This window comes from Podarcis liolepis (genome assembly GCF_965112155.1).
Source record: "Podarcis liolepis genome assembly, chromosome: 10".
NCBI classification, from domain to species: domain Eukaryota; kingdom Metazoa; phylum Chordata; class Lepidosauria; order Squamata; family Lacertidae; genus Podarcis; species Podarcis liolepis.
The window spans coordinates 2,164,498-2,176,009 of NC_139562.1; the positions used below are offsets into that span (position 1 = coordinate 2,164,498).

Here is an 11,512-nt window from a genome sequence, read left to right on the forward strand (position 1 = left end):
GATCAAATGCAAGGACCTAAGGGCATAAGAGGACATGGGTGGCGCTGTGGTCTAAACTACGGAGCCTCTTGGGTTTGCTGATCAGAAGGCTGGTTCGAATCCCGGCGACGGGGTGAGCTCCCGTTGCTTGGTCCCAGCTCCTGCCAACCTAGCAGTTTGAAAGCACATCAAAGTACAAGTAGATAAATAGGTACCACTCTGGCAGGAAGGTAAATGGCATTTTTGTGCACTGCTCTGGTTTCGTTATGCTGGCCACATGACCTGGAAAAACTGTCTGTGGACAAGGGCTAGCTCCCTCGGCCAATAAAGCGAGATGAGCACTGCAACCCCAGAGTCATTCGTGACAGGACTTAATTGTCAGGGGTCCTTTACCTTTTTAAGGGCATAAGAAGAGCCTGCCAGATTCGGCCCAAGGGGATCCATCTAGTCACAGTGATCAGCCAGATGCCCACCAGCAAGACCTGAGTGCGAAACCACCCCCACCAACGTTCTCCCCACGTGCAATTCTCTGGGCAATTGGCATGATTCAGAGGTGAGATTATCCCAACAGTGGAGGGATGGCCTAGCCATTGTGGCCAGTATTATTGATTATTATTTATCTTTTGTGTGCCTATGCCTCCTTTTCCTCTAGGGAGCTTGAGGGAGTGTACTTGCTTCTCCATTGTCGCTCCTCATTTAATCCAACCAAAAAGGCTGAGGGGAAGCGACTGGCCCTCAAGGTCACCTAGCAAGCTTTTTTGGCTTAAACCACCATTGGCAGGCTGGCAGCAAAAGCAGCAGATATGTTTTATACTTAAAACAATATTTAGTCTCTTGCTAATTATGCAGTTTCACATTTTATATTTGACTTCCTTTAGCAATGCTTTGTTTTGAAATGTTTAAGAGAAGGTTTTTCATTGTTAAATTAGCTGCGTTCCATAGTTGGCCTCCTTTGTAATGTTTTATGATCAAATCCTTTAAGACAGCATTTTAGTTTCCTGTTAATTATGTTGCTTTAAATCAGGCGTAGGCAAACTCGGCCCTCCAGATGTTTTGGGACTACAACTCCCATAATCCCTAGCTAACAGGACCAGTGGTCAGGGATGATGGTGTTACGGAAAAATCTAGGTGTGAGGCTGCTCAGTCCCCCAGCTGGTCGGGCAGAACCCGCGGGTCCCTGCGGAATAAAGGAAGGAGTCCAGCCACCAGCCGGAGCAAATTGCTGAAGATCCGAGTTTATTGCACAACAGGTTCAAAAGGCGATTGAACCCCGAGGATGGGGTGACAAGGACTTTTAAAACTTTCCCAGCATATCCCCGAATACAGTTCGTACAGCATCATTGCTACATCATTGCTTACATCACTGACATGTCACAAAAGGGGAGGGTTACACATCATTAGCATAGACAGATGTGTTAGGGCAACACACAAGTATAAGATTAGCATAGACAAATATGTCTTAAGCACCCACCACCCAAAAGTACAATAGAAGTTCCTTTTCATGTCTGGAGCCTGAGGCGAGTCAGGTGATGAGATTTGGCTTCCTTTGGCTAACAATGAGCCCAGCAATTGTCACCTCTGGGAACGTCCTGGAGTCCTTTTTCAAGGGGTAAAATAGCTTTGGAATGGAGGAAACTGGCAAATGAGTTGATTTTATATTTTTGTTAAAGCTAGGTAACTTCCCTGAGCTGTCAAGTTGAAAGGATACATTCAGGCATAATATTTGTAACATTTAACAACTTTAAAGATGTGCCCCCCCCGTAATTTCCGTAACAATGGGAACTGTAGTCCCAAAACATCTGGAGGGCTGAGTTTGCCTATGCCCGATTTAAATGCATACTTTACATTTGACTTTCTTCAGGACTGCTTTATTCTCGATGGTTTTGTCTTAAAAATATAAAGTGGTATAGATGTTATAAGAGAAAACTGTTCCTTTATTTCTTATGGAGTACCCAAGAGCCCATACAGGGTCCTTATGAAGGTTCTCTATCAGTAGGAGAAAATAACAGGCCAAACAGAGAATATTGAGAAGCAAAGCGGCTAGTAAGCCTGATCTTTATTGGAATCATAGAATCATAGAGTTGGAAGAGACCACAAGGGCCATCGAGTCCAACCCCCTGCCAAGCAGGAAACACCATCAGAGCACTCCTGACATATGGTTGTCAAGCCTCTGCTTAAAGACCTCCAAAGTAGGAGACTCCACCACACTCCTTGGCAGCAAATTCCACTGTCGAACAGCTCTTACTGTCAGGAAGTTCTTCCTAATGTTTAGGTGGAATCTTCTTTCTTGTAGTTTGGATCCATTGCTCCGTGTCCGCTTCTCTGGAGCAACAGAAAACAACCTTTCTCCCTCCTCTATGTGACATCCTTTTATATATTTGAACATGGCTATCATATCACCCCTTAACCTCCTCTTCTCCAGGCTAAACATGCCCAGCTCCCTTAGCCGTTCCTCATAAGGCATCGTTTCCAGGCCTTTGACCATTTTGGTTGCCCTCCTCTAGACACGTTCCAATTTATTAAACTGTTGCAACAGGGTGCTCACTCACCACATGCAGGAGGGAGGAGGAACCCTGAACAATGTTGTGCAAGCTCCTATATAGACTTTCAAAGTTGCCTCCCCTGTAGCTCAAGACCACCCCCTGAAACATCATACATGCATCACAGAAAGAGGTGGTCCCCAGCAGAAATTTGAGTGTGTTGCTTCTCTCCTGTCTGCCAGGATACCTGATAATGCCTTATTATTATCCGATTGCCTTTTCTGGGTAGCCTGGCCATTCCTTGGAGATGGTAAATCCTTAGTTCCTGAATCTCTTACGCACGTTGATAGTGTGCTCAGCTTAACAGATACTTGCCAGACTGTATTCACAGGGAAGTGTAAGCAGCCCCTACAGTCCAAAGACAATTGGGAAGCTTCCCCCATTTCCTTCCTCCTTGCAGAGAAATATTTGAGGTCAATTTGGGAGAGTCAAAAATGGCTTCAGGATTGTTCTCCTGTACTATTTCAGAGATGTGGTTTATATACTTATGTACGTGTTTGCCTTGTATATTTATGAAGATTTATTTAATATATATATGACCTTAGAATTCCTATAATGTAGAAATGAAATAATAATAACAATAATTTAAATAAAAAAACCTCCAGTGAAGGAAACTCCTCCTTAGAAGGTGCTGGCATCTCCTTCCTTGGAGACATTTAGGTAGAGGTTGGATGGCCATCTGTTAGGGTTTTCTTAGCTGCAATTCCTGCATTGCAGGAGGCTGGACTAGAAGACCCTTGGGGGTGTTAACGGAGAAATCTGAGGGCTCCCTTGGACAAAAAACAAGGACCCCAGCCAGGAATACCAGAGCAAAACAGCAGCCAGTAGGCTTGGTCTTTGTTGAAGACTGTTGCGACAGGACTCCCACCTGCCACAAGGTGGAACAAGATGGAAGCCCTGAACAAAAGAGCCCCCAAACTTTTATTAGCCGCTAATCCCCAGGTTACACCCCCCCAAACTACATCACTAATACATCATGAAAGGGGAGGTCTGGTGGCAGTAATCTGAGCACCCTGGACCCTGCCCCATGGTTCCCCTTGCCCTCCTCCAAACACCCATCAAGTGTAACAAAAGAGATATTTACATTTCCCTGTTTCCCAGTCCCAGCCAAGTTAATCACACCCTTTTGTCTTCATGGGTTTGTTATTTCTGGAATGGCTACCTGTCTGGTACTCAGGTATCAGGATGCCAGGGATTATCACTCAGGCAGAGGGGCTGCTGAGGAGCTGAGCTCACATCTCTATATGAACTTCTGAAGTTTTCCCAGTGAGTCAGTACATAGATACATTGATCACTGAATTCTTACATTTGGTATTGTGCAGCAGAGGTCCTTTGAATAGATAGGAAGAAACTGTGATGAAGTGTTTTGGGGACAAATCACAAAAGTCACAAAAGTGATGGTGCTGATTCTGGTAGTGGGCTGCATGTGCATGATATCTGCTGGAGGGTCAACCCCCCCAACCTATACACAAATTCCTGCAACAGGGTTCCCTTGCAACCCTACCATTCTCTGATTCTATGAGGAATGAAGGAGACTGGTACCAGTGCCAAGTGCTGCCCATGGGAAACCTGGCCCCTACACGAATTTGGCTGGGGATTTAAATCATCCCCGCCCTTCCGCAGTCTGTGCCTGGGGGCGCATGCTCACTCTTCGCAAGGATGAGTGGAAGCCCAGGGGTCTAAGTAGGTGAAAGGGCAACTGGACGCCCAGGAAGGAGGAGGGAGGGGAGGGTCCCTCCCTGGTGATGCAACCAGGGGTCATCTTGCAAGGGTGGGCACAAGGCCAAGGGGCGGGAGGGCTGAGTCTTTCCTGTTGGTTGAAAGAAGAGGAATCTGGGGGGTGGGGGTGGGGAAAGCACAAGAGGGGAGTTCAGGTCCTGCTTGGGAGGGGTTCCTAAATGGCCTCGGCCCTGCATACCTGAAGGAGCGTCTCCACCCCCATTGTTCTGCCCGGATGCTGAGGTCCAGCTCCGAGGACCTTCTGGCAGTTCTCTCCCTGCGAGAAGCCAAGCTACAGAGAACCAGGCAGAGGGCCTTTTCGGTGGTGGCACCCACCCTGTGGAACACCCTCCCACCAGATGTCAAAGAGAAAAACAACTACCAGACTTTTAGAAGACACCTGAAGGCAGCCCTGTTTAGGGAAGCATTTAATGTTTTATGCATTACGGTATTTTAATATTTTGTTGGAAGCTGCCCAGAGTGGCTGGGGAAGCGCAGCCAGATGGGCAGGGTATAAATTTATTATTATTGTTGTTGTTGTTGTTGTTGTTGTTGTTGTTGTTGTTGTTGTTGTTGGGTATAAATTTATTATTGTTGTTGTTGTTGTTGTTGTTGTTGTTGTTGTTGTTGTTGTTGTTATTATTATTATTATTATTATTATTATAAATGGGCACCTGGTTGGCCACCGTGAGAACGCAACACTGGTTTCTCTCCCTGCGCTATCCAGCAGGGCATTCAGGCGCACTGTTGCCTCTGACTGGGCACAGCCACCCTGCCCAGGCGCCACCCAAACCTCTCTCCTCCTCCAGGAATTTCTCCAATCTTCTTTTAAAGCCATCCAGGTTGGTGGCGGTCCCTGCCTCCTCTGGCAGGGAGTTCCGCAGGTTCATTCTGCGCCAGGCGAAGACGGGCTGTCCTCTCTGAGGGAGAAAAGCTCTCGTACATCTGCTTTCTCCATGCCAGACACACTTTTCATAAACTTATATCAATACCCTTTATGAGGCGAGGAGACCAGAACTTTACGCAGCCTTCCAAATCTGGTCGCTCCAAGCATTCATAGAGTGGCCTTAGGAAACACAGGGTTGTTGAGTCGGGAGGTACCCCGGGGTCATTTAGTCCAGCCCCCTTCAACGCTGGACGATAATGGCCGTTCTGTTTCCAGTCCCTTCCCTAACGATCCCGCTAGGGGATTTGTCTTTTCCACGGCCGCTGCCCCTCCCCATCAAAACTGGGTGCTTGAGCGCGGGGTCCAATTGGGGGGTAGCGCGCCTCCCTTCGGAGGGAGAGCCAAAAAGCCGAGCAAGCGGTGCAGAAGTCGAGGTACGAGGGATCTTCGGAGACAGCGGGACGCGCGGGGGGGGGGGGGAGGCGGCGTGTCCGACGGGGCTAGCCCCCCCTTCTCTGGCCAAGAGCCCAGTGGGTGAGAGGTCACTGCAGGGGCTGGGGGGGGAGAGGGCGGCCTCTGCACAGCCCGGGCGTGTGGCACGTGCAAGGCGTGTACAGCCGTCGGGGGGGGGAGGGGAGGCGTGCAAAGGCAGCAGGGAGCCCCTCCCCACGCTCCCTCCCCGCCCCCGAGCTTTCAGGAGGGGTGGGGCCGGGCGATGCGCTCCGAGACCCTGGATCGGCCCCGCGACGCCAGTTCCCACGGCCGCCCCGTCCAACAAAGCTTCCCTTCCGGGCGGGGCGGGGTCAGCGCCGCCCCGTCGGAGGAGCCATAAGAGGAGGACGCGTGGCCGGCGGACGGGCTGCGCGTCGCCGGTGTCGGGAGAGGAAGAGGAGGAGATCCAGTAAGTTGTTCCCCCACCCTCCGTCCCGTCCATCGGTTGGGGTCGTCCGGGGAAGAGGGGTCGGGGCTGCACTGAGCCTCGAGGGCTCCTCGCCTCTTTCCCCCACTGGGAAGAAAGGACGCCATGGGTCGGGGGTCGGGGAGACTCTGCCCGTCGAAGGGTCCCGGGCCCATCGCCAACGGGACGGGCTGGGAATGGCGCCCCGCGCATCTGGGACACCCTGCAGGGTCGTCCGCGCCCTCCCAGACTGAGCCCGGGTCGGAGAAGACAGGCCCCCCCCCCCCACGACACACGCACGACTAACCACCCGCGGTCCGACGGGATCCGGGGCGAACCGTCAGCTCAGAGGGACTCTGCACATTCTCCGGGGTAGCCTGGTTTAGTAGCATGGGTTGTTTTTCGGTCCAGGCAGGGACGTTCGCCTTCCAGTTCCTGCTTGCCTACTTCAACATTTTGGGGGGGTGTATGGGCTTAAATCTGCTCCTCCTGCTCCGCTTTAATTGCTATATCTGGGATACTTGCTAGTTGAAGCGCTTGCAGTAGGAGTCATGCGTTCCGGAGCACGTGCAGAGCGCCTCCCGTTCCTTCGGGCCCTTCAAAGTCATTTTATTTATTGGTCTTCTATCCCACCCTTTCCTCCGAGGAGCTCAAGGTACGGCTTACATGGTTCCCCTCTCGTGTCCTTTAATCCCCAAGAACCCTGCGAAGTAGGGTAGGCGGAGACGGTAAGGCACTGGCCTTCAAGTTCCCGTCCAGTGAGCTTATGGCTGAACTTGGCTGGGCGGGATTTGAACCCTGGTCTTAGTCTTCATTGAATCCCCACCGCAACCCTGCGAGGAAGGTGAGCCTGAGAGGCAGCTTGGCCCCAGTTTCTTGCTATTGCCCTGATGGCTAAGTGGCAGTCCCAGCCCTGCTTCTAGAAAATGGGCCTCGCAGGCTGCCCTCTGGCTCTCTTTGGGGGTCCTCCTATGTGCAGAGTGGGGCTCCCCTTCCTTTTGCCAGAGGCGGCGGCTGGTGGGCAGCTGCGTAGGCCAGTCGGAGCCTGCTCTTGGGGAAACTGAGGCACATGGAGGAGTGGGGAAAGAGAGCCAGGGAGGGTCTGAGCCCCACTGGGGCATCTGCACAGTCCCACGTAGTTTCAGAGCAGATTCTCTAGCTGAGATTCCGGCATTGCAGGGGGTTGGACTGGATGACCCTCAGAGGTCCCTTTCAACTCCTAGCATTGCTGACGGGAGTGAGGCATTGTCAGCATCTATTTTTTTATATATAAATTTTTTATTAGTTTTTTGACATATTTTCAACAGTAATTAAACATACTTTCATATCTTATACCAGCTTTTTTGACTTCCATCAGTCACATCTGAAAAACTTCCAATCTATTCACTAAATATACCTTTCTTACTTCCACAATTACATTTAACTCATAACCAACATCTCTATTCTTTCTCTACTTTGCAATTCTTCATACATTTCTCCTTACAAAACTTCTTGTAGTCCTGCTAGGGTAATTTGTTGATTACAATTGCTCTTCAAATAGTTCGTATACTTCTTCCAATCTTCTGTAAATCTCTGGTCCCGCAGGTTTCGAATCCTTCCTGTCATTTTATTCTGCATAGTCCATTAATTTTGTCTGCCATTCTTTCGTCGGAATTTCGTCTTGCTTCCATTTCTGGGCTAAGTAGGCATTGTCAGCATCTAAGACCTGAGCTCAGAGTTTACTTGCGAGATGGTCTTGCCCCCCACCCGTGCCCCCAAAACTGCTTCAGCCTGGCGCTTCCCCAGGAGCCACATCACCCCCCCTTCCACATTGGAGAGGCCTCCGTCACTGTGTATGTACCCTTTGGAACTCCCGGCCTATGGATACCAACAGGCGCCTTCCCCAGATTCTTTCCAGCGCCTGCTCAAAGCCTTCTTCCTTAGAGATGCTGATCCAGAATTTAACCGGTTGTAGTGTTTTGATTTGCACGTTTTAACACATTGTAATCTTTCCCCTTTGCTTTCCTCCTTTTATCTTTCTGCAAACCTCACCAAGGCTTCCTCAGTTTTTACAGTGAAGCGGTTTATGAATTCTGGGAAACAAATAAAACAAATGCACCTGATTTTGAGAAGGCTGAATGATTAATCTGAGAGGCCTGCAAATGGTGTGTTGGGGTTGAATCTAAAGCTTCCTCTGAGAGCCAGTGCGTTATATAGTTTAACTATGAAATAAAAAATTTCCTTGTTATTGTTTGCCCTCCCATCAGATGTCAAACAGATAAACAACTATCTGACTTTTAGAAGACATCTGAAGGCAGCTCTGTATAGGGAAGTTGTTTTTAATATTGGATGATTTATGGCGTTTTATATTTTTATATTGTGCTGGAAGCCTCATAGAGTGGCTGGGGAAACCCAGGCAGGCTGCATATTATTATTGTTGTTGTTGTCCTATGGGACCGCCTCTCCTGGTCTGCCCCGCGGAGGACCTTAAGGTCCACAAATGACAACATTTTGGAGGTCCCAAGTCACAAGGTGGTTAGATTGGTCTCAACTAGGGCCTTTTCAGTACTGGCCCTGACTTGGTGGAACGCTCTGTCACAAGAGACTAGGGCCCTCTGGGACTTGACATCTTTCTGCAGGGCCTGCAAGATGGAGCTGTTCCACCTGGCCTTTGGTCTGGACTCAGTCTGACCCTTATGTTTCCTTCCCCTTATGGCTTTTGATTTATTGGCTACTTTAAAATGAGGCTGCATTATAAATTGCATTTTAACCTGTATTTTAAATTGAGCCCCCCCCCATTATGTTTTTTACTGTAATTTTACTGGTGTTAGCTGCCCAGAGCATGGTTCTGGCTGGGGAGGGTGGGGTATAAATAAAATTTATTATTATTATTATTATTATTATTATTATTATTATTAATCAGGTACGTGGGAGACAGCAGGCTTCAAATGCCACCCCCATTGCCAAAGATGATGTTTCTATTTCAAGCCATACCAATTATTGACAATGTTACATGTTTCAAAGAATGGCAGAAAGCATTGTCTAAATTTATCTGGCAGCGAAAAACCCCCAGAATTAAATAAAAGTTATTAACGGACACTAAAGAAAGAGGGGGATTCTCCCTGCCAGACCTGAAGATATATTTTGAAGCGGCAGCTTTCTGCTGGATGAAAGAATGGATTCAATTAGACAATGTTGATGTGCTGGATTTGGAGGGATTTGACATCATATTTGGTTGGCATGCATATTTATGGTACGACAAGATAAAGGCTCGCAAAGGTTTTAAAAATCATATACAGTCATACCTTGAGTTGAATGCGCTTCGGGTTGAGCGCGTTCAAGTTGCGCTCCGCGGCAACCCGGAAATAACAGGGCACGTTACTTCCAGGTTTCGCCGCTCGCACATGCACAGACACTCAAAATGACGTTACACGCATGCGCGGAAGTGGTGAAACATGATCCGCGCACACGCAGACACGCCGTCACGTCTTGCATTCCATTCGGGATGTGAACTGGGCTTTGGAACTGATCCTGCTCGCATCCTGAGGTACCAGTGTTATTAGAAAATCTCTATATAATGTTTGGACAAGATATAAAGATCTCTTAGAAAGAAAAACACTCAGGGGGCTTTCACCAATAGAAGCCAAGGGTATGAGAAGCTCTTTTGGTGACCTTGGGGGGGGGGTCATCCACTGCCCTCTCTCAGCCTGACCCTACCTCACAGGGTTGTTGTAGGGCTTCAGGGAGGAGAACCATGTAAGGCACTTTGAGCCTGGAGGAAAAGTTGAGTTTTAAGTGCAGCAAATAAGATAATAGGGGGAGGGTGGGGCCTCTGTGGCCAAAATCGGAGGTGTGAGTTGCAGCCACTCAGGGGTCTGTTCTGTTCTTTTCAGGAGCAAGTCCCGGATCTGTGCCCGCCATCACCATGCAGTGGGTGGTGAAGATCTACCTCCTGGGCCTGGTATTCTCTCCTGTCTCTGCTCTTCGGGCTGATGGGCTTCTTGGGAGACCTGATGCCCTCCCATGGGCTGGACCCCTGCCTCCCCGGCCGCTGGGTCGAATCGGAGGGTGGCAGCCTAGCGGACGGAGCCCCCCCAGGCCTCTTGGGGGACGACAAGCTCAGGACAAGCAAAGGGATTGGCCCCTACGCATGAGCCGAGGGGCTTCGCTGGCGGCAAACCAAAATGACACGGATTATGTGGGGTTTTTTTGAGGGATGGGCTTAACGTGGATGGGGCTGGGCTTGTATGTGCCTTTGCCAACCTGCCCTGGCGAAAGAGGGGGCTGGCAGCAGAAGCCCAGCTGGCCTGGGGAAGGAAGATGCCCCCACTTGGGAAAACCTCTGCACCCTGTTAATTTGGAGATTTGTGGGGCAGGTGTTGGAACCCCTGTGGATCGATATGGAGACGTTGCCCTCAGCCCCACAGCAAGCAGAGACTCTGCAAAAGGGACGCCTATTGATCTTCTGCTGCGGGACATGGAGAAGAACACTGAGGACTAGCGACTTGGGGCCAAGATATGGCTGACTTCTTCTGCTTCATAGCCTTTTCCGAACACAAAATGGCTTGATTTGGCGAAATTGGGGCGCAGGATTGGGCACCCCGAGCAAAATTCTGGGCTCCCTTCATAGAAACATTTCCCCCTGTTCTTCGGCGCAATAATGGATCTGTGTTCTCTTCCTGGGAAAGTTTGCTAGGACTCTGACTGCTTACCCCAAGGTTTAGCCATGCTGTCGCCAGCCCACCTGCAAGCAGCAGTTGGTGGAAGAGGCCTGCTGGACTGTGGATCATTATTATATTGTGGGAGGGGGTCCCTAACTCGTCCCCTGCAAGGGAGGGCAGCTGTGGGCAAGGCAACCCCAGGGGCTGGGCGGGGGGGGGGTGACGTGAGAAGAGAAAGAGACCTGCCCCTGGTGTTGCCAGGCTGCCCTGCCCTCCTTCAGGTGCTTCAAACAAAATCCCTGTGCTTTTAATATCTGTAGTTTACAAAGACACCCCCAAAAGGATGCTATTTGGTCTGGAAGGAGCAAAGGCAGCTGAAAAGGGCTCTCGAATGCCCCCTGGTGGCAGCTGCTAAGAGTTTCAATGGAAACAGCTAAAAGTATTTTTAAGGACAGACTCGGGGAAATTCTAGCCTTGGGGTGAGTGGTTCAGGGGTGCCTTTTTTGTGGTGCAAACCACCTCCTGGATCTTCTGATCTTGCTGGAAAAGCAGAAAGCTGTATCCTAATTTCTTCGCTGCTCCTCCCTCTCCGAAGAAAGAAGGATGGACATTTTAAGCCTGTTGAGCTGGCCTCTCCTGAATGGGAACGGTTGTGATTCCTTCAATAAATGGCAACTCTTTTTAAATAAATATATATAAAACTCAAAACACGAGCTCTTTATTTGTGGGGAGGGAATTTTTTTGGGAGCAGGGAAATGGGGTGCTTGAAAAAGCTCCCCCTGTCACCCCCTACTTCATAGCTGTCAACTTTTCCCTTTTCTTGTGAGGAATCCTATTCGGAATAAGGGCA

The 11,512-nt window shown here is 49.6% G+C and overlaps 1 long non-coding RNA gene across 1 annotated transcript; it reads left to right on the forward strand.

Moving 5' to 3' along the window:
• The first annotated feature begins 5,828 nt into the window (after nucleotides 1-5,828).
• LOC310688186 lies at nucleotides 5,829-11,370 on the forward strand. Its single transcript, XR_014516795.1, has 2 exons — nucleotides 5,829-6,025; nucleotides 9,895-11,370. It is a non-coding gene; the product is annotated as an uncharacterized lncRNA (long non-coding RNA).
• The last annotated feature ends 142 nt before the right edge of the window (nucleotides 11,371-11,512 follow it).